The sequence below is a fragment of the Amphiura filiformis genome, chromosome 3 (genome assembly GCF_039555335.1).
Source record: "Amphiura filiformis chromosome 3, Afil_fr2py, whole genome shotgun sequence".
NCBI lineage: Eukaryota > Metazoa > Echinodermata > Ophiuroidea > Amphilepidida > Amphiuridae > Amphiura > Amphiura filiformis.
Genome location: NC_092630.1, coordinates 57,364,947 through 57,385,597, shown reverse-complemented (window position 1 = coordinate 57,385,597; position 20,651 = coordinate 57,364,947). Strand labels below are relative to the sequence as shown.

General features: G+C 34.2%; 1 protein-coding gene across 3 annotated transcripts in view; it reads left to right on the top strand.

The window, feature by feature from the left end:
• Nucleotides 1–20,651, top strand: part of LOC140148814 (alpha-2A adrenergic receptor-like) — a 186,135-nt gene that overhangs the window by 52,463 nt on the left and 113,021 nt on the right. Inside the window, exon 1 of one of the 3 annotated variants that reach the window (XM_072170887.1) lies at nt 5,410–5,514. The exons of the other annotated variants lie outside the window; for them this stretch is intronic. The gene's annotated coding sequence lies outside the window, so the exon portion shown is untranslated. Of the gene's footprint in view, nt 1–5,409; nt 5,515–20,651 lie in introns of those variants that run through there. 3 annotated transcript variants of the gene reach the window in all.

Sequence of the window (20,651 nt, the reverse complement as noted above, 5' to 3'; positions counted from 1 at the left end):
TTGTTTACATCATATTTACTGGCGTTAACAGCATACCGAATGCGCCTTGACTGCGTTAGACATACGCGCAGAGTTGCGCCGCGTCACGCGACGCGAATCGCGCGCGTAATCACAATATTTTGCATTCGCGCATTGCCGACATTTCCCGCCAATTTACTAAGCTGTCTTGAGCCATGTGACTTTTTAGAGTTGAAAAGAGTGAAATAAATCAAGCAAAAAATACAAGTAAATATTAGGAAGTTGTATTTTTATCAGTTTCAAGTGAAAGAATACATGTTAGTGTTGATAAATATCAAGAAATCTCAAATTCGGGTGTGGACGAATGTGTCTCCCCTTACTCTGGCCTTAAGATGGAAATGTATTTCCTACATTGCACAAGATGAGATGTACTATCGTTTTGATATATCATTGTGTATTATGCACTAATGTCTTATATTGAGCAATTTACCCCTCGTCTAACTAAGGATGTAATCCCGCGGATTGTTTTACCTGACCTCGTTAAATGCTCAAACAAACCGCTAATCCGACCCAAAGCAACTTTGATCCTACATCCCCGACCTACATCCTCACCCTGTGTAAGGTAGTCCGTCCAACTTCGATGGTAGGAAGAATGGTTGAGGCCATGAAAATTCATGTATATCTTATAAAAGTAGTTTTCTATCATTTCCAATTATAAATACTGGATACTGCAAAACGACGGTCCGTATTAAAGATCCCGTGATCTTGCAGTAGAGATACCAGGATGAGACATTGTCAGCCGTTAGAGGGCGTTTGTACCACATACAGCTCGCATGTGGAATGCTCCCTTTGCGCATATTCCTGTAGACCTTGAGACAGCTTCATCAAAGAGGTTTTAAGCTATATGGGTGCAGTCATGTCACCCGTTTCTACAAGATGATGGTTTCTTGCTTTTAATGCTTTGATATGGTATTGCACACGGTACGGGTTGATAAAAGTGGTTTGGGTTCGAGCCCCTAATGTGCCATACTGCTTTGTACCTAGGCAATGGTCTTAACCTACATTGCCTCTCTCTATCCAGGTGTGTAAATTGGTGCGTGCTAAGTACCCCAGTTATTAGCAAGAACGTCAAAGTAAGAGCGATGGGCATTTTGGCCTGGAAGCATTGGTGTAAGACCTTCACATTTACTTTGTACTTTAATATTTCTTATTTTCTATTAAACCAATGTACTGTGTCTGTCTGGTGATTTTATATTTAATCCGCTTATTTATTTTGTATAGGAGCTTGTAAGATCTAGTACTAGCAACGTGTGAATTTAATAGTTAAGGACTATGGTACACAGACAATACACCATGTGAGTTTACATTTTAGACTTCTCCTTTTGTTATTCAAACGTGATCAAAATCATCTGTATACACGTTTTCTATCAGGACTGCTTGAAAGTCAAGGCCCTTGTCAATATTTGTGATAACTTCCATGGCCGCTGTATTCCTATAGGACGTCATTTGCCAAGTAAAAAATACCAAAATGATCTATTATTGCGGAACTTGACATACTCAGGAAATTGTTCTGGTTCCCTTTTGGTTTTCATCATTCCATTTTTATTCATAATACACATAAAATACCAATAATTGGTACGGCGACCAGGCTCAGACATCTTATCTTACTATAAATATTAAAAACAGGTTATAGAATTACATCAAAAATACTATTATTTTTAGAAATGATAGGTTATTGCTTTGAAAAGTTTTTCAGAGGCCCGCCCCCAAATATTGCACAACCAAAGAGGACCAAAAACGAATGCCTAAAGTTGATAACATTTAAAAAGACTGTTTATATTATAAAGCGGTAATATTTTGAGTAAATATATATAGCTCGTTAACTTCATTGTGTTTTTACTGCTTAGGACTAAGAGGACCTCAGAATATATTTGTTTGAACTTGTGATGAGGCCTCAACTGTCTATTTCAACACAAAATGGCTTTGCCTCATAACTCTGTTCCTTCAGACGTCCTAGTTTTTTTCAAGCAAGATCTGCGTATCCCGTTACCAAAAGACCTCGCTACCTTCCGATGTGTCCGTTATTACAATGGTTAAACTATCCAAAATAGCATATTCATTTAATTGCATTTGTTATCATGGGTTTTGTGGTGTTTTGCTCTAAATTTTCTTAGAGTAATACATTTGTTATGCAACATATGCAGTAAATAATAAATATGTCGGATTAGCTATATTTTGAATCAATAATCATTATACAACATCTGAAATAGCTAAAAGCATAACACTGGCGCCACTCATTAAAACATAATGGCAATCCATTATAAAAGAAGACAACTTTCATCCTTTATATAAATCATTTTCATTACTGCATAAAGCATAAATATAAGTACATCCACTGCCATTACCTCGTGTCTATTAATCTCTCATCGTTGTTTGCAAGCAAAAAGACATAAGACATTTTCATGCTGTTGTCATATACCAGGATAACTAAAATGTATTTTTAGGTTTGACTTCAACCCACTCGTCCAGGTGTTACAAAGGATCTATTCCGTCAGACGCCCTAGATTTTCAAGTAACATCTGCGCGTCCCCATGACAAAAGAACGAGCTACCTTCCGATATATCCGTTTATGTAAGTGAAATGACAAAATACATGCCCACAAAAGCAAGTGTAATTGGCTGCCCTTTCGATATGTCACAAAATGTTCTTATTTTCACAACAAATGCACATGAGCTGGTAGATTGCTTGCAACAACCCGGAGCTATTATTTTCTTTGGGTGTATGCCTTTCATGCTTTCGGAAGAAAACAGAAGTATATATCTTACCTGAAACTTGACCCATTTACAAGAATGTCTCAACCTTCACCTGGGTATGTCTGGAATGCTGTACAGGTACGTGAGTACATCCAGCATATTTTATCTGGCAGCTTTTAAGCCGTGTAAAGACCTGTTATCATTAATATATGTTCATAGTCATTAGCCCCTACACAATGAGTACGTCAGTCCTTTATTGAGTAATGAAGGAAGTTCATATCCATATATTGAATAATGCTCATAGCAATGAATAATGTCCTAAATGATATCACTAAGATTTCAAACGTGGTGATCTGACATGAGAGAAATATATCAAACCACAGTCATAGAATGATCTTGTAATGTATTGAGTATACAAACTCATACTCCAAAACTTGAGGTCAAATTGTACAGTAAGTAAGTAAATGAGGTCTAAATCAGCTGCGCCATCGCTTTTGTCAACAGTGGATGATCTATATACGATTTATAGAACCCAAATGAAGTGAGGCAGATATCTCATTACAGAAACGACACGAATTTCTCTAATCTGAATCATCTGGACCTTTATTATTGACTTAGGTGGCCGCAAGGATTTATTTCCACTGTGATATTTATTAACTGTTATGAAATGCTCTCCTGGTTACATTCTAACAAGTTCTAAGATACCCCAGAGTAACTTACTTAATAATTTATCGTATATCTTATGTTAAAAGAACATATGCAGGTTGCATCAAAATGCTTGTTAGCCATCCTTGTAGGTTGTCAGAAGGAAAAGACCTTATTACATCACGAGTCGTGTATGTCGGTCCAGGATGTCAGTCTGGCAACAATTGTCAGTCTGTGTGTGCAGTCAGTTCGTAAACAATTATGTAAGGTTTTTTGTTTAAAATTTGATCTCATATCAACATTATTCAAATCCCATAGCAACCAAACTTGTGGTGTTCAAGGTCATATATTGAAGTCAAAGGTCATTTGAGGTCAACGAGTGAACAGCGTAAATCCTTTGCAACCACAACGAAAAGAAACACATTTTACATTTTTTTCTACAAAGTAATAATTATTCATTACAGCAAACAATATGAAATGTGTTATCGACAATGCCATGATTTGTCACAATTTTAGTCATAATTTTATATTTGTATTTTGCCCAATCATATATGAAGGTTGAATCAGTTCATTCTATTCTAAATTCATAGATAATTATTACGTATTACGAATTAACATTCTATGTCTATTCAATATACAAAATAAATTCCCTATACCTCACAGCATCCTGTATTGTAAACTACGAAACGATATAAATGAGCATTTAAATTAATAATTAAGCGATGATGAGCTAAAGGCTTTTGTATGTTATAGATGAAGGGGTATTTCATATTCTCACCCCCACGTGCAAATGAAATTCTACATCTTTCATATCATCATGTTTTGTAACCTACGAAGCGATATAAATGAGTATTTAAATTAATAATTAAGCGATGATTAGCTAAAGCCTTTTGTATGTTATAGATGAAGGGGTATTTCATATTCTCACCCCCCACGTGCAAATGAAATTCTACATCTTTCATATCATCATGTATTAAAAGCTACGAAACGATATAAATGAGCATTTCAATTAATAATTAAGCGATGATTAGCTAAAGGCTTTTGTATGTTGCAGATGATACATTAAATCGACCTTCGATCAGCCGCAAAGAAACAAGCTCGTAATATTCATTCATTCGCTTTATTTTTGCCCTTACAGTAACCCAATTCAAGGGAGAAAAGGATAATAAATTTTAATTGCCTTTTAATACAATGATGAAAAATTGTACACGGGTACATTGACTTTCCGGAGTTTTACCTTTTATGTTATCCTAATAAATGTAACATGGAATATAATAAAGTAAACTCAACTCCATTTAGTATATACCAGTGGACTAGTCTAATGTTTCTTTGAAATACAAACGAACTAATGCTTAACAAAATTGAATTATAAATTGCGTACATAAACGTGTTGTCAATATCTGTGTCCATTTCCTAAACAGTCCATACTTAGTATTGATTAAGTATCGATACAAATGTGTGGCTGTCATTCAAATACATTTTGATTTATAATGGGTAGTGTTGACAGCACGGACTGCACACTTCTGGTTTGACAGTAGCAGAAGTGCTACCACATCCTGCTATTGGTTGGTATCGTCTACCCTTTATTTTGATTAAAATACACTCGATCGTTGCAGCATCCCTGATTCACTCCCTCAGCCATCTACCACACTAATCACAATTTGCGATGGTATTCCCTCGCCTGCGTCGACGTCAATGAAAGCAAGAAAACATATCTCAGTTTTTGTCTTTACAGTAGTGCAACTACTCTTAATCACGTGACAGTAAGAGAAAGACAGATTCGTGGATTTTGTTCTGTTCAGCTGCAGTACGCCGCATTGATCAAATCTGACAGAGAAAACGTTGTAGATGATATACCGCTCGCAGGAAAGGAATATATGTGGAGAGGTTCGAGCCACACTCTGTTTGTTGCATGAACATCCATCTCGTAACAAATGAGTATTTTACAATAGTCTTTAAAGGAGGAATTCTAACTAGCCTTTGACATTGCCTGTTATTTTAATAGTACAAATTGGGTTACTGAAAGTTGTGAGTGAATTGATATGGATGATATAATAGCTTGTGGAGATAAACTTTGTGCTCCAATTTACAAAAAAAGTGGTATTGTTATATTCATATGATATATTAGATTCAGAAGATATCTTCTACTCGTCATGAGGTAAGTTGATATTCAATTGAAAAGAATACATTCTAAGATAGATTTCTTATATGATGACATATGAGAGTATCATCGTCATCATTATGCTTCATTGTTTGTTACCTTGCGTCTTGGGATTTCAACCCATTTTGGTACGGTATTAACTGAGAGGCGATGAAGTGACGATGATTTGTTTCTACTATGTAACTCTTAGTACTTATCGATCTAGATTTTGTGTAACTTGATGTCATTTGGTACGTGATGTTTTTGAGGAATTTTTATTTATTGCTATTACCCCAGCATGTTTGGCTGTTAATTTGCAGCATCATTTCATAATTGCATTGTTTGCATTATTAACTCTAAAGTAATAATCTGTCAACGAATTACCAGTTATTGGATATATATCATTTTGTTTGTCGTATGTGAGGCTTTATTTAGTTTCAATTTATTTGGAATTCTTTTCGTACCATTGATGGTCCAGACTAAAAGACTGATTTTGTCGTAAAGAAAACTATCGCGATAGTGAAAATGATGATGAGGAGGAGGAGGAGGAGGAGGAGGAGGAGGAGGAGGAGGACGAGGAGGAGGACGAGGAGGAGAAGGAGGACGAGGAGGAGGAGGAGAAGGAGGAGAAGGAGGATGAGGGGAGGAGGAGGAGGTGGTGGAGGATGAGGAGGAGAAGGAGGAGGCGGCGGCGGAGAAGGAGGTAGAGGAGGAGAAGGAGGACGACGACGACAGCGACGATGATGCTGATGACGACGACGATGATAACAATGATGTTCTTAGCAAAATCACTATGACCAGTTTATCTAAAAATACAATTCTGATAGCCAAGCACACTTATCACCAGCAGCACCTGGGGTGCAACGTAGAACATACTCTTAACTATCCTACCTGAGTTAATTATACCGATGATGACACTGATGCTACTGATGAATATTGATGATACAGACAGATTGTGTTGTTTTTTATCAGTACGTAATCCACAGTCAGGGTGACTGTTCTGGCCAGCCTGTAACAACATGTAAGATGCACTCAAATGTCAGAAATGTTTGTGAAACCAAGTATAGCTCAACTTTGTTATTCCTATAAGACACTCTTAATGTTAAACGCATGCTTAACGTAATGAACTTAAAAGTGTAGGCGTATCTTTACATTTTTGTCAGTAACCGTTCCCTGTGGAATCGCACAAATGTATGGTGGACTTTGATTAACGCTACTCAATATGCATGCCCTGTGTTGGGGTATTCGTACATGTAGTTCATCAAAAGTAATGAACTTTAAAGTGCAAAATGGAGTTTCTTTATATTTTCGATAGTAAACACACGCACAAATGCACTGTGAACTTTGTTTAAGGGCTGGGGTATGAACCTTTGGACAGTATTTTTTGTGGGACATTAGAGCACATCAGACATATCGAATTGCATTCTGAATACGAAGACTGTCCTTCTGATATCAAATAATTTTGATTTTTTGAAATTCGCAATGTAATACACATTTTATTTCAAATCATCAAAAATTGATATTTTTGATATTTAACAGTACTCGAAGTAAACTTTATAAATCTGATGATTTATATTTGAAGTGTATGTAGGTGGGATGAAAAGCCGACGATCAATTGAAAATTTTGACCTTTCGTATTGAAGATATGGATTTTTTTTCCCAAAACACCAAAATAAAAAAGGTCTTTTTGGGAAAAAAATACATATCTTCAATATGAAAGGTCAACATTTTCAATTGACCGTCGGCTTTTTTCCCTGCTACATACACTTTAAGAAAATATCATTAGAGTTGGATAATTTACTTCGAGGACTGTTATATATCAAAAATTTGAAAAATATCAAATTTTTATAATTTGTCATAAAATTTGTATTATATCATCTGTGATTATATTGTGATTTTCAAAAAATGAAAATTATTTGATATCAGAAAGACATGCTTCGTATTCAGAATGCAATTCGATAGGTCTGAGGTGCTCTAATGTCCCACAAAAAATACTGTCGAAACGTAATAAACGCTCATTTTAGATCCCTTAATGCTACTCATAGGTATATCCTGAATTAAGGTATTTGTAGTTCATTAAAGTGTACTTTAAGATATGCAACTCTTGTTTATACGAGACGCTCTTCGTTGAACATGAGGTGATTCTGATTAAACTTGTATAGCATTTTAATGGTAACGTTGATCAACGCAATTTCAAAAGTAAGATTTCACAACAGAGTTTAATTATTTTCTACTTTGTAAATGTAAAATGCAATTATCTGTTTGAGCACTGAAATAAAACTTTAATTCAATGGATGCATAAAGTCAGCGTTTACCTTTACTTTATTTAACTGTTTAAATGTCTGACATTTGAACTAATGCATTTAACGCGAAGAGCTACATATCGTCAGCTTGCATTTAAACATATTTATTCAGTAATCTTTGCTCAAGGACAATTAATGATAATGATACAAATGAAATGGAATAATCCGAAATAATTAGGGTGATTACGTAACTGATGCATGTTCTTTGTTTCTCAAAATTACAAAAACTGACTTAGGCAATTAGCGTAACAGGCTGACGATATCTAATCGTTATTTCATATTATTTTCTGTGTGTTGAATGAAAAAGCATTTCTTTAAAATCAGAATAATATTGATTAGAAATCATTGTGCATTTTCTGATCTGTGCATTTGATCGAACTAATTTCAATTCCCCTCCACCGTGGTTATATTCTTTATTCTTTTGAGAGTACTTTTTCACTGGTTCTTGTTGTGTTGTGTAGGGGTGTGTAGGGGTGGTGGGGGTGTGTGTATGTGGGGTGTATGTGTGGGAGGGGGTGCGCATACGTAGGGAATTTGACGACCTGAGCTGCAAATATTGAGATATATGCATTTGAAGTTTTCACAATGGAGCAAGGTATTATGCACATTGGAAATAACTTTAGCAATGTTTTGGCACAATAGTTTATTCCTGATGATTATTATTTATTTAGAGATCGAAATTGCTAATAACTCCAAACTGCGAAAATGTGACTTAGGCAATTCTACACCTCAGGTCTTCATTTGTTGGCGTATAGTTTTCTTTTGTCCCTTTAACATTGAACATATTTTGAAATAACTGTGCCAACAGTGATATGTCAATTGTCTAAAGTCAAAGTTATTCCAGTTGTTTATAACTGCACACTGTATTCATCAGTATCAACTTTCTAGTTACAGATGGTATCCATGCTGTACAAATATGTGCACTTAATCTTCTAATAGAGAGGGAAAATAGTTATGTCAATATTTGCAATATTGTCCAGTGCATGACCGTAGTATTTATATTTATTCCGTTTAATATCAACGGTTAAAATCAATAAGCGAGAAAACGATTTGAGTAATCTCAATTTTAGTGACATTTTTATCATTCAATCTTCTACAAGCGAATGTTATCTGAAACATAAACAGAAATAATTGAAATATAGTTTGGCTACACGCATTAAGAATCAACAATATAGAATTAATTACTTAGTATCAAAACAAACAAACATTAAGTGTTCTAGAATAATCAATCAATTAATTAATCAATCAATCAATCAATCAATCAATCAATCAATCCCTGATACGTATATAGCGCATAACCAAGAAGGTGCTGGAGATAATCACATACAAACAAATAAAAAGAAATACATAACATACATGATATCAAAAATATATAATTTCATAACAAGTTACTGGTTATATGCAATTCTAAACAGATGATGTTTAAAAATAATACAAACATCCAATAGTGTCCCAGCAAACACATAACGTTTTACAGAAAAGGTTTAAATGTAGAGTTATAAGAGGTATTAAAATGTTTTAATAACATTCATATTTAACAATTGACAAAATATTTTGAAAAAAAGGTAAATTCCAAAATATTTTACAATAACGTTTTAAAAACATATTGATGATCTTTAACCCGACATTTAAATGTTCTTCAAACGTTTTAAATGCCGGATGATATATATACGGGACAACATCATTATTTGTGAGGACAGGTCCTATCCTCACAAATAAATGCACAGTGACTGCAAAGTGCATCATTTGATAGAATATGAACTAGGTCATCTTGAATCCAACTTATTTGTCCCCACTGTGTGAGAAGATTCTAATTTAATTTGGTGGTAACACCAATTATCCCGCAGAGGATTTCTACATTATTATGGGGTTATCTCGGTATTAAAGTTGGATAAACCCTTTAAATGGTAAGGATATCACAATATCAACATTTCAATCGGCAATTCAGCACGTTTGGCTGTACCAGGATGACCAATATATTGATATTTTGCTTATCTCTCCCTATCGTGTTCTGTCATTCTCTCTTATCTCCCTATTTCTCAGAGGAGCATGATTTAAAAATATAGTTGTGAAAAGGGCAAGGACATTTTGTGGTGTGATCAAGCAAAATCAGACTGAAGTCGGACATATTCAATTTTCAGTTTTATACATGATTGTATAAGGCATTTGCAAAGCTTCATTTTGCAGAAAAAAATTTCCATTGTTTGGTTGTATCTGAAAATCAATATTTCCGAATTCCGACTGATTTTGCTTGATCACATCACATTTGAAAACATTAGCTATCGCATGTATTGCACAGTTTGCATTGTTTTACTCATTTCAGCTAGATATGGTCGCATGAATTTTACCTGTAACAAAACAATATTCATATATCATTAACACTGACACTAAAAGTGCCTTTATCAGAGAGGAAATAAGGAACGAAAGAGGAGAGATGATCAAAACAGTTGCAGATTTCTCCCGGGTTTTGACCCCACGACCCATCTCGTGCCAAGCACTCCATCGGCGACCGGTAGCCACGTATGTTTCGCTGTGTAAGATCTTAGTAAGATTTTGTAAGATTTTAAAGAGCTAGGGTTTAGCAAGGCCTTAACGCATGGAAATATAGGCGTATTAACTATTGGATTGAAAAGCACAAGAGAGCGAGTGTGAAATGTTTCGTTGTTCTAAATCGCTCTCTATAATGGTTTCTATATTGCTATTAGTGTTCACTTTTTCAGCTCACTAAAAGCTCGACTTTCTCATGCTATATGTATTCCTTTTTCTCACTCTCAATATTTTAGGTATTTATGTTTTATTCTGTTTGGTTTTAGCCTTGGACCGACGATGAGGGCGCGAGCACGTTTTGGCATCATAGACTAATCACTCGTTTGTCTAGGCACAAGATTTCTAATTGTATAAATCGTTCGCCCGTGTCTGACAGTGATTATCGATTATTTTGAATAATCAGCATGAAGAATTTTTGTTTTACACATTTATGATGTTGAGCTAAATGAGCCATAAAATAAAATTATTCGGTGTTTGTGTTTTTCTTATCTTCGTCGCTGCAGCCGCAGGTATCCGAGGATAAACTGTGTAATGAACTATCGCATCATAATGAGCACCATTTGCCATGTGTGCCCGTCGTAACGTTACAATACCTCCTGTCGCGTTTCGTAAAGATATGCGCACTATATCGCTATGTAACTTTCCCTTTTTTTGCATGTTAAAACTGTATCATACACAGACACCGATTATGAATACCTATTCCTTGTGATGTATCGTTCGTCAACCCTCTTCCTGACATTGATTTTACGATATCTTGTAATTTGTGATGTATTTACGTCTTTTCATCATATTTGGTGCATTACTACATGTATAACTATTTTGACCCCGAAGTCTAAATTGGAGAAAATTAAAACATATTATCGAGTCTGGAACCTATTTTGTTATAAACTATATTTTTACCAAATCAATGAACTTTTGCCTGTTATTTGAACCGTTCAACCTGTTCAATCATGATTGTGTTCCAACTTTTAAATGTCAAGATCAAAAGGTAACATATGGTACAGATAAACTTGACTCTAAAATAATTATATTATGTGTTATGATAAAAACGATTTTGTATTTGTTTTATGCTGTAGCTGTAGTTTAAAATACCAAAAAGGTTATGAAGTATTGCATAAATTGCACAAATATCTGTAGCCAATTATTTCAAGAAACTCTCCTAACTTTTGCTTACGTATCCGTACTATATTTATCGAAAACAGAGGAACTCTTACCAGCAATAGTAAACCGTGTTTGTTTTCAAACTTACTTTGTGTGGCAGAAAAATAAAATGTATAGGTGTTTGAAAATTCTAGCTTGTCACTGTTGTCTTATATCAGACGCATTCAAAATATGTTTGCTATACTAGGACACTTTTAAAAGCTTTTCTAAATAAAAAACCTTTTTATCCACATACAGGTGCCATCTTCCAACTGACAAAAACAAAACTTGCCAAATTGACTTTGTCTGTTTATATATTCTTTGTCGCATGAATACATAACCCAAGTGCACTAACCAATGTAGTTTTGACAGTGCCTTATCTTCCATTCCGCGAATCAACAAAGCCTATAATATATAGAAAACCCTCAGAGTTACTATATTTAATATTACCTTGAAATTTCCTATCAGGAGGTAGTATTATGTATTACTTTTAAAAGTCTCCATATTGCAACTCAGAAACGACTCTAATAGAAAATCATTAAATTCATATAAAGCTATTTAACATTACCTTGAATAATTCTATTATGCGGTTATATTATTAACGTTTTTAAGGCTGCGTTTGGAATTATGTTGTGTTCATTTTTTACAACTGACTTGTTGAAGCAACATTGCATGATGTCAGACATTTCAGAACACCACTCTATTTTACATGTAAAATAATAATTATATTCCTGGATCATAAGCCTGGTTTGATTATCATCATCACTGCGTTTTTCATATTTAATTAAGGGCCCGTACAATATCAGTCTGTCGAGTCCTTTATTGAGTAATGCAGGAAGTTAATCTCCATGTACTGAATAATAATGACCTAAAGGATATCACAACGAATTCAGACATACTCATCTGACATGACACAATTCTTCAAACCCAATATATTTGTACATGTATTCATAGAATATATTGGGTACAAAAACTCAAATTCGAAAACTTACCGTCAAATTCTATAATCAAAAACAGAATTAAAAAAACTAGTTTACTTCTGAACGCGGTGGTAAAACGGCGTTCCCTTATGGTTAATTTTGCACCTTTAAATATAAAATCGTCTGAAAAGTCAACAATGGCTAGAAAAGTTGCTTTTTGCCTTGTAAAACGGCGTTCCCTTATGGTTAATTTTGCACCTTTAAATATAAAATCGTCTGAAAAGTCAACAATGGCTAGAAAAGTTGCTTTTTGCCTTGTAATTCTCCGATCGGCACAGATGAATCAACCCTACTTTTACGCGCTATTAACCAATCAAGGTTCGTGTTGAATTTGAGTTATAAATGACGTCAGTTGTAAACTATAATCTTTTTGATTCTGTCTTTGATCATACGACATCACTTTTCTTCATAGTGGATGCTCTAAACAATTTATGAAGTGATGCAGATATTTCATTACAGAAACGGCACGAATTTTTCTGGACCTATATTGTTGACTTACGTCGTAGTCAACCGCAACGACTTATTTACAATATGCAATTTATTAGCTGTGGTCAGCTTCTGGTGGTATACTAGCAAGTTTCTTATACAGTGTCTCAGCGTTAAATGCATTTAACATAAATACACAACCAGATTCCTATTTGCTGCCGACCACACAGACAACGAACCTTTGTTTTGCTTAGTGGCCGTATCCATAGGTTGTCTGTGTAGCAGGTCACATGCCAACAAGTGAACACGGAACAAGGGCACATGCCACAAGGGAACATCCTATGGATACGTGGTTTAAGCTGTTCCTTGTGGCGTGTGCCCTTATTCCGTGTTCACTTGTTCCCATGTGACCTGCCACACAGACAACGAACCTTTGTTTTGCTACGGCCACTAAGCAAAACAAAGGTTCGTTATCTGTGTGGCAGGTCACATGGGAACAAGTGAACACGGAACAAGGGCACACGCCACAAGGGAACAGCCTATGGATACGGGGCCTTAAGTACCAGTACAGTACCAATCCAGTACCAATGTGTGTACTGTACGTGTGATTCCGATGTGTGTACTCTGGAGTACCCACACAGGTAATCTAGATAGGCAACTGTTTACCTCTGGGGCGGCAGCAATGTGAATCTAGTAGTGTATTTATCGCGTCTCTATGTAAACATAAGCATCTGCACTCTTTAACAAATTAATACATTTTGATTTTAAATATATACCCTCCATCGTTCTTTTCGTGGAAAAGGTTAATGGTAAATCAAGACAAATGCAAATAAACTTTGAATGTTTTTCCTCAATAATTAATAAATATCATAATTATCAATTAATACAAATAATATATTAAATATATTTTCAACAATGTGATACATTTTTATGAAAGGTTATTTGCTACTTTATCCATTGAAACATGAATGATAAATCAGTTCGCTCTATTCTTCATAATTGGAGCAAGCCAATTATAAACAACATTCATTACTAATTCAGCATATTAATGAAATTCCTGATCTCTCGTAGCATCCTGTATTGCGAACTATGAAGCGAAATAAATGAACATTTAAATTAATAATTAAGCGATTAACTAAAGGCATTTGTGTGTTGGAGATGATACATTGAATCGACCTTCGATCTGCCGCATATAAACAAGTTCTTCATCTTTCATTTGCTTTATTGGTAATGCTAGTTTCACCCTCACAGTAACCAAGTTCAAAGAAAAATATTATAATAAATTATAATTTATACAAGGTAACAATGACTTTCCGGAGCTTTACCTTATATGGTATCATAATAAATGTAATATTGAATGTACTAAAGTGAACACAACTATTTCAGTCCATTAATGTAGTGTATTAATGCACTACAAGCTAATCGTTACAAGCTAATCGTTATCATTATTTTAATTGTTAAAACAATTAATGCTTAAAAAGTTAAAGTGGGTAATGGTGAATCCAACGGACGAGGACACAAAACACATCAAGGATCAATAAATGATACAAGAGGATACCTTGAATATAAACAACAGAAAGGAAAACTGCTCGTTTTCCTTTCTGCTTAAAAAGTTGTTTTCTAAATTGCCTGCATAAAACGTGTTGTCAATATCAGCGTCCATTTCATTTAGCTAACCATACTTACTTATGTATTATTGATTTAGTATCGATAAAAATTAGTGGCTGTCATTCAAATGCATTTTGATTTTTAAATAGCGTTCCATTCAGCACGTAGTGCAGATCTCTGGTTTGACCATACAGGAATTGTTTTTGCTATTTGTCGTCAAACCTTCATTTTGATTAAAATACACTCAATCACTGCATCATTTCCGATTCACGGAGATGATGGTGTTAGAAAATGTAAAAAAATGTTTGTTAAACCAGGTATAGTTCAGCTTTGAAATTACTACAACGCTTCGAAGTTAAGTCACTCTTAATGTTAAATGTATGCCCAAGGTAATTAACTTTAAAGTTGAAAGTGCTGGTGTTTCTTTAAATTGTCAAACAGGACGCGCAAATTTACGATTGACTTAGTTTCACGCTGCTCAATAAGAGTGTGTTTTTTAGGATTTTCAACCTGTGTTAATACATATCAACTTTTTTGCCGCTTTTCATTGAAATAATGAAGTAGTTCTGATTAAATCGTGTCAAAAGTGATAGTCCGATATTCAGTGTCAAAGTTATTCCAGTGGCTATTACTGTACTCTATATTCATCAGTATCTTCTTTCAGGTGCAGATGGTATCAAGTCTGTATAAATATGTGCACTTCATCTTTTTGAAAGGGAGAAAATTATTATGTAAATATTACAATATTGACCAGTGCGTAACCATAGCAATTACATTTTGTTCCGTTTGATATCAACAATTAAATTATATGAGCGATAAAATGATTTGAGTATTCCCGATTTTAATGATATTAAATTTTAATAATCCAATCTGAAAATCCAATCTGAAACATAAACAGAAATAACTAAAATGTAAAGTAAGAGTTTTCAGAAGCCTCTCGATGTTTTGATTACATTTATTTAGAATTAACATTTAGAATACCTTTACATCAAAAAACACATAAAGTAGTTTTATTTGAGATACCTTTGCTTCAAAACAAACATACCCTAGTTTTGTTTATGTGTTTTAGAATAATTATTAGTTTATCACCGTAAAAGGGTCTTACCTTCATGTAGGCATCAAGAATTTTGTCTATCCCTATTAACCCTAACCCGAATCCTAACCATAAACCCTATCCATAACCATAAACTCTAACCTAAAACCAAATCTTAGAATTAGTGACAATGCTTACATGAAGAACTGGAACAAAAAGTTAGTAAATTCAACCAATCATGGACTCGAACCCATCGTGTTTGAATCTCAAATTTATACCACCGTTTAGCAGTGGTAACTGGTAGCCTAATGGATAAGGCGTCCGTCTAGAGATCGGAAGGTCGTGGGTTCGATTCCCATACCGGTGCATTCCGTTGCTTTTTTTTTCAAGTTGAGTTGTGTGCCGGTCGGGATTTGAGTTTATTTGTTGTCATGTTTAATTGTAACACTTTGGGTTGTTAAACTGTTCATTTTTTCTTATTAGATATATCCAGTTTCCTCTTGTAGCAAGCAAACGTTCCCCATTGTGTTCATTTGTTCTTGTGCAGGATGCGTATCCCCATTACCTATTTTTCTCAAATTATATTCACGGTCTAGCGCTCTATCAATTAGGTCATGTAAGATCTTACAAAACAGGTTAATTCCAAAGTGATGATTAAATAACGTGACATCAACAACTGAAATTAGGCTATTATAATAACCAAACTTGTTGGTCTGGAAATAAAGGCGTAGCAATGGCGGATTGAACGTCGAAAACCTCGGTTTTTGTAATAATATTGTAGCTTCAATTTGGAGTGCAATTGAAGTGGGATACGAGTAGTAGAAGTTGAACACTAATGCAGGTACTTAGATGTCCAAAATAACGTTCTACAATATAAAGATATCCATAATATAACAAACAGTTTTTTTGTCATGCAAGATTCGACAAAATGTTCTCCTAAAACGAGCTTTTAAAATTTAATCGGTACTGCATTTGGTTAAATGATAAATGGCGAAATTATTTCTTTTCCGGTTTGTAGCTCAATACAAAAAGGAGAAAGCGATGACTCGGCGTGATTTTTAGGAGACACACATTTAAACATTTAAAAAGGACCATGAACAAGTTTTTGAATGGTTTTACTTATACTAAATTTAAAATTGATATAAAAGGTTTGATTTTTTTTTGATCACAAAAAAAAATATTTCTTTCATTACTCCCAGACGTATTTAATGAGTTGAAATTGTTGTTGTTATGATAAAGTGAATCATCCCGGCCATCTACTGTACACAAAAACTGTAAATAAACCTTAATATGGGCATCAACAAACTACTAATGTCATACGCTTGGGATGCAACGCTATATACTTCTCGTATGTGGGATGATGTGGAATAACACGTGCCCTACAAACCCCCAATGATGACCAGCCTGATTAAAATGCATCAACAGTGACTGCATTATTACTTTTATTCAAGTGTGATTCTTATACACTTTGGTCCTGAAATAGTTTCTCTGTTTATATATAAGCCAACTGCCAAATAAGGCATTTGTTAGAATTTAAACTAGGTTATCTTGAGTTAACTTATTTGTCCCAACTCTGTTGGAAGAATCTAAATTTTACATTAAAATTTGTTTTTAACACAAATTATCTCGGAGACGATTTTCTACTACGTTAGGGGTTTTCTCGTTTAAGTTAGATAAACCTTAAATGGTAACGATATCATGACCATTATATTGTACAACTAAAGTCTGCACAAAAACTCAGCTGTTATAAATACGCCTATATATTCAGAACTAATAATTGTTTTCACAATATTTCAACATAGCGAGAAGGATGACATATTTACACACATTTTGATACCCCATTCGTCAAATGTCGTTCAATATTAACAACACAGTAGTGCTTTTACAGAAAAATATCCGAATTTAAAAGTTGCACTGAGTTTACAGCGATCAATGGTTATAATGCCAGCGCTGTAAACACGTAAAGCCCGTCATTATCTTCGCGCTTACTTCAAATCAATACAAATAACTGCAACTTTTAAATTGGGATATTTTTCTTTCAAAACACTGCTGTATTGAACAAAATTGGACAAATGGGGTATCAAAATGCGCGTAAATAAATCATCCTTCTTTTTATGTTGAAATATTGTGAAAACAATTATTAGTTCTGAATCTATAGGCGTATTTATAACAGCTGAGTTATACTTTTTGTGCAGACTTTATTACAAAAGCATATATTTTTATTCCGTTTCTAATTTGGGTAGTAGTTAGATTGGTTATCGAGTGAGGAACATATTTTGTTATAAAATATATTTGATCAAATCAATAAACTTGTGATCAATAAACGTGTGATATAAGACTACGCACAGCTTCAATCATGAGTCTGTTCCTGCATCAAATGTCAAAATTAGAAATTTACATACCGTATGTTATATAATAACCTGACTACAAAAGTATGATTTTATAGTTATAAAACGAGTCCGTATCTATATCTTATACAATAGCGGCATTTCCAGTAAAAAGTACGAAGAGGGTATTGAAGTATTGCATAAATTCAGATAAATATCTTCAGGCAAAAATTATACAGCTGCAAATTTACATAGTGCTTAATTTAAGTCACTATTCGCCGCATGTAAACACTCTACACTATATAGTGAAAACAAAAGAAACTCTAACCAGCAATAGTAAACCATATTCATTTGAAAATGCTATTTTGACTATCTGTTTTCTTAAAATAAAATAAAATTAACTATTTTTTATCTGTATAAAAAATTGGATCGTGGTGTTTTGTAAATGAATTCCAGCCATATTTAAAGACTTTGCACACTGTATAAACAAACAATCATCGTCGTCACAACTGTTATGGAGTAGTTATGAATTGCGTTCTATATCAAACGAATGCTTGCGATTCTCGCAAATTTTTAAGTGTTTTTCAAACCTTATCCAAAAATAAAACTCGTCAAATTAACTTCGTTAGTAAGTCTGTTATTATTTTCTCCATGAATGCATGACACTAATAGACCAACCGATGTAGTGTTATCAGCGTCTGGTTCACCATAAAGCAATTCAACAAACACATTAATAGAACACCCTTAAATTTACTATATTTAACATTCCCTTGAAGATTCCTATAATGTAGTATTCTGTTTGGTTAAATCCATTAGAAGTATCCATATAGTAAACAAAGACTGTAAAAGAAACCCCGTAACCCCCCCCCTTTCGTATAGTAATACGTTAAAATTCCTATATTTTTCATTAGCTTGAAAATTCCTATCATGCAGTATTGAGTTGGTACCATATTATTTTTAATGTTTATCGGTTGTGTTAAATTGTGTTACATTCTTACAACTGACTTGTTAAGGCCAGAGTAATGGAAGACACATTCGTCCACGCCCGAATTTGAGATTTCTTGATTTTTATCAACACTAAGATGTATTCTTTCACTTGAAACTGATAAAATACAACTTGTTAATATTTACACGTATTTTTGCTTGATTTATTTCACTCTTTTCAACTCTAAAAAGTCACATGGCTCAAGACAGCTTAGTAAATTGGCGGGAAATAATGAGTCAGAAATGCGCGAATGCGAAATATTGTGATTACTCGCGCGATTCGCGGCGCGTGACGCGGCGCAACTCTGCGCGTATGTCCAACGCAGTCAAGGCGCATTCGGTATGTTTTTAACGCCGGCAAATGCGGTGTAAACAAAACACAAATTTGCAGTCAAAATGCCACTTAGATTTTTTAATTATGTTGAATTTTGGCGGACTAAAAGCAGACATTATAAATTCATTGTTGCAAAAGATGCATATTAAGACCATGCACCAGGTACAGCTTTTACAAGCGTGAAAGTCTTGCCGTTTTAAAATATAAGGACATTTTGTGCATAATTTTGACATTTTTTACTAAAACGTCAATTTCTCATAGTTCACTTTTGACAATATTGCACGATTTTTGTGACAAGATAACTCGACAAATATGCAAGCAAAAGGTAAACTTTTTGCACTATCGTTTAGAGTACATCAAAGTCTAGGGAAGGTTTTCTCATTTTTCAAAATATTTGTTTTAAACAAAAATATACACCATTATGTGCAATTTTAGCTGAATAGAATGACAAAATTGCTTTTTTTTTCACATGTTTTTTCAATATTTCGAAAAAATAGACGTATTTCAAAAAATAAACCCTTCCCTAAGTTCATGTCTCTTCTTCATTAAAAGCTAACTAATTTTTTTTTACTCCGAACTGATTTTTTTTTAAGTTGTCACAAAAAAATTGGGGTAAAAAAGTGATTTTTTGTGATTTTATCAAAAACTCAAGATTTTTGAAAAAATCTGACGTCACCATGGGATTCCTTGACTCATTTCCTTTCAAAAAATGTATAGTTTTATATACTTTGGAGATACAATTCAGAAATAATGATGCTCGAAAAGGTCCATGTTCTCTCCCATTACTCTGCCCTTAAGGCAATGGCAAAACAATCACGTTATGTCATTGCTCTGAATACAAGGGCTTTGATCGCTTTGGTAAAAAAGTGTTCAACTCATCAAAACATTTTCTTGAGATTTTATAAATGATGCCACTTTTAATTTTGTAAACATTCGATACTTTTTTTTAATGTTTCAATCACATATACAGTGATTACAGTATAATATTAATCCTCTTTGTATCATGCGCCTCGTGTGAGGAAGGTAGAAACTGAGTCCATTGAACACTTAGTGATTAGCTTACAGGGCTATGGGTGCAGCAATTGATTTGCATACATTCAACATACGCAATGCTACCGATTACGTTTGATAGAACGGGTTGATTAAGGGAACTCGAACCAAAATCTATAAGAGGAACTAGTTTCGTTTAGGTAATGTCGATAATGTTTCCATTTCCGGTTTCGTTAGAGATGGGGAGGATCAAGAGGGTCAGCTTACTGGATGGGGATTTGTTATGTAGTGTGTTGCTTAACCATGATAAGAGGTGCCAATTGTTACTTGCAGAATATACATAGTGTCTTTTTGAGCGTACAGAAAAATATATAAGATACACTTTCTTCCCCCTCTGTTAAAGGCACTCAATGGTAACATAAATATGATAACTAGGTGCGTGTTTATTGTGATAAGGGCACTGTTGTCCTACTTCTGTTTGAT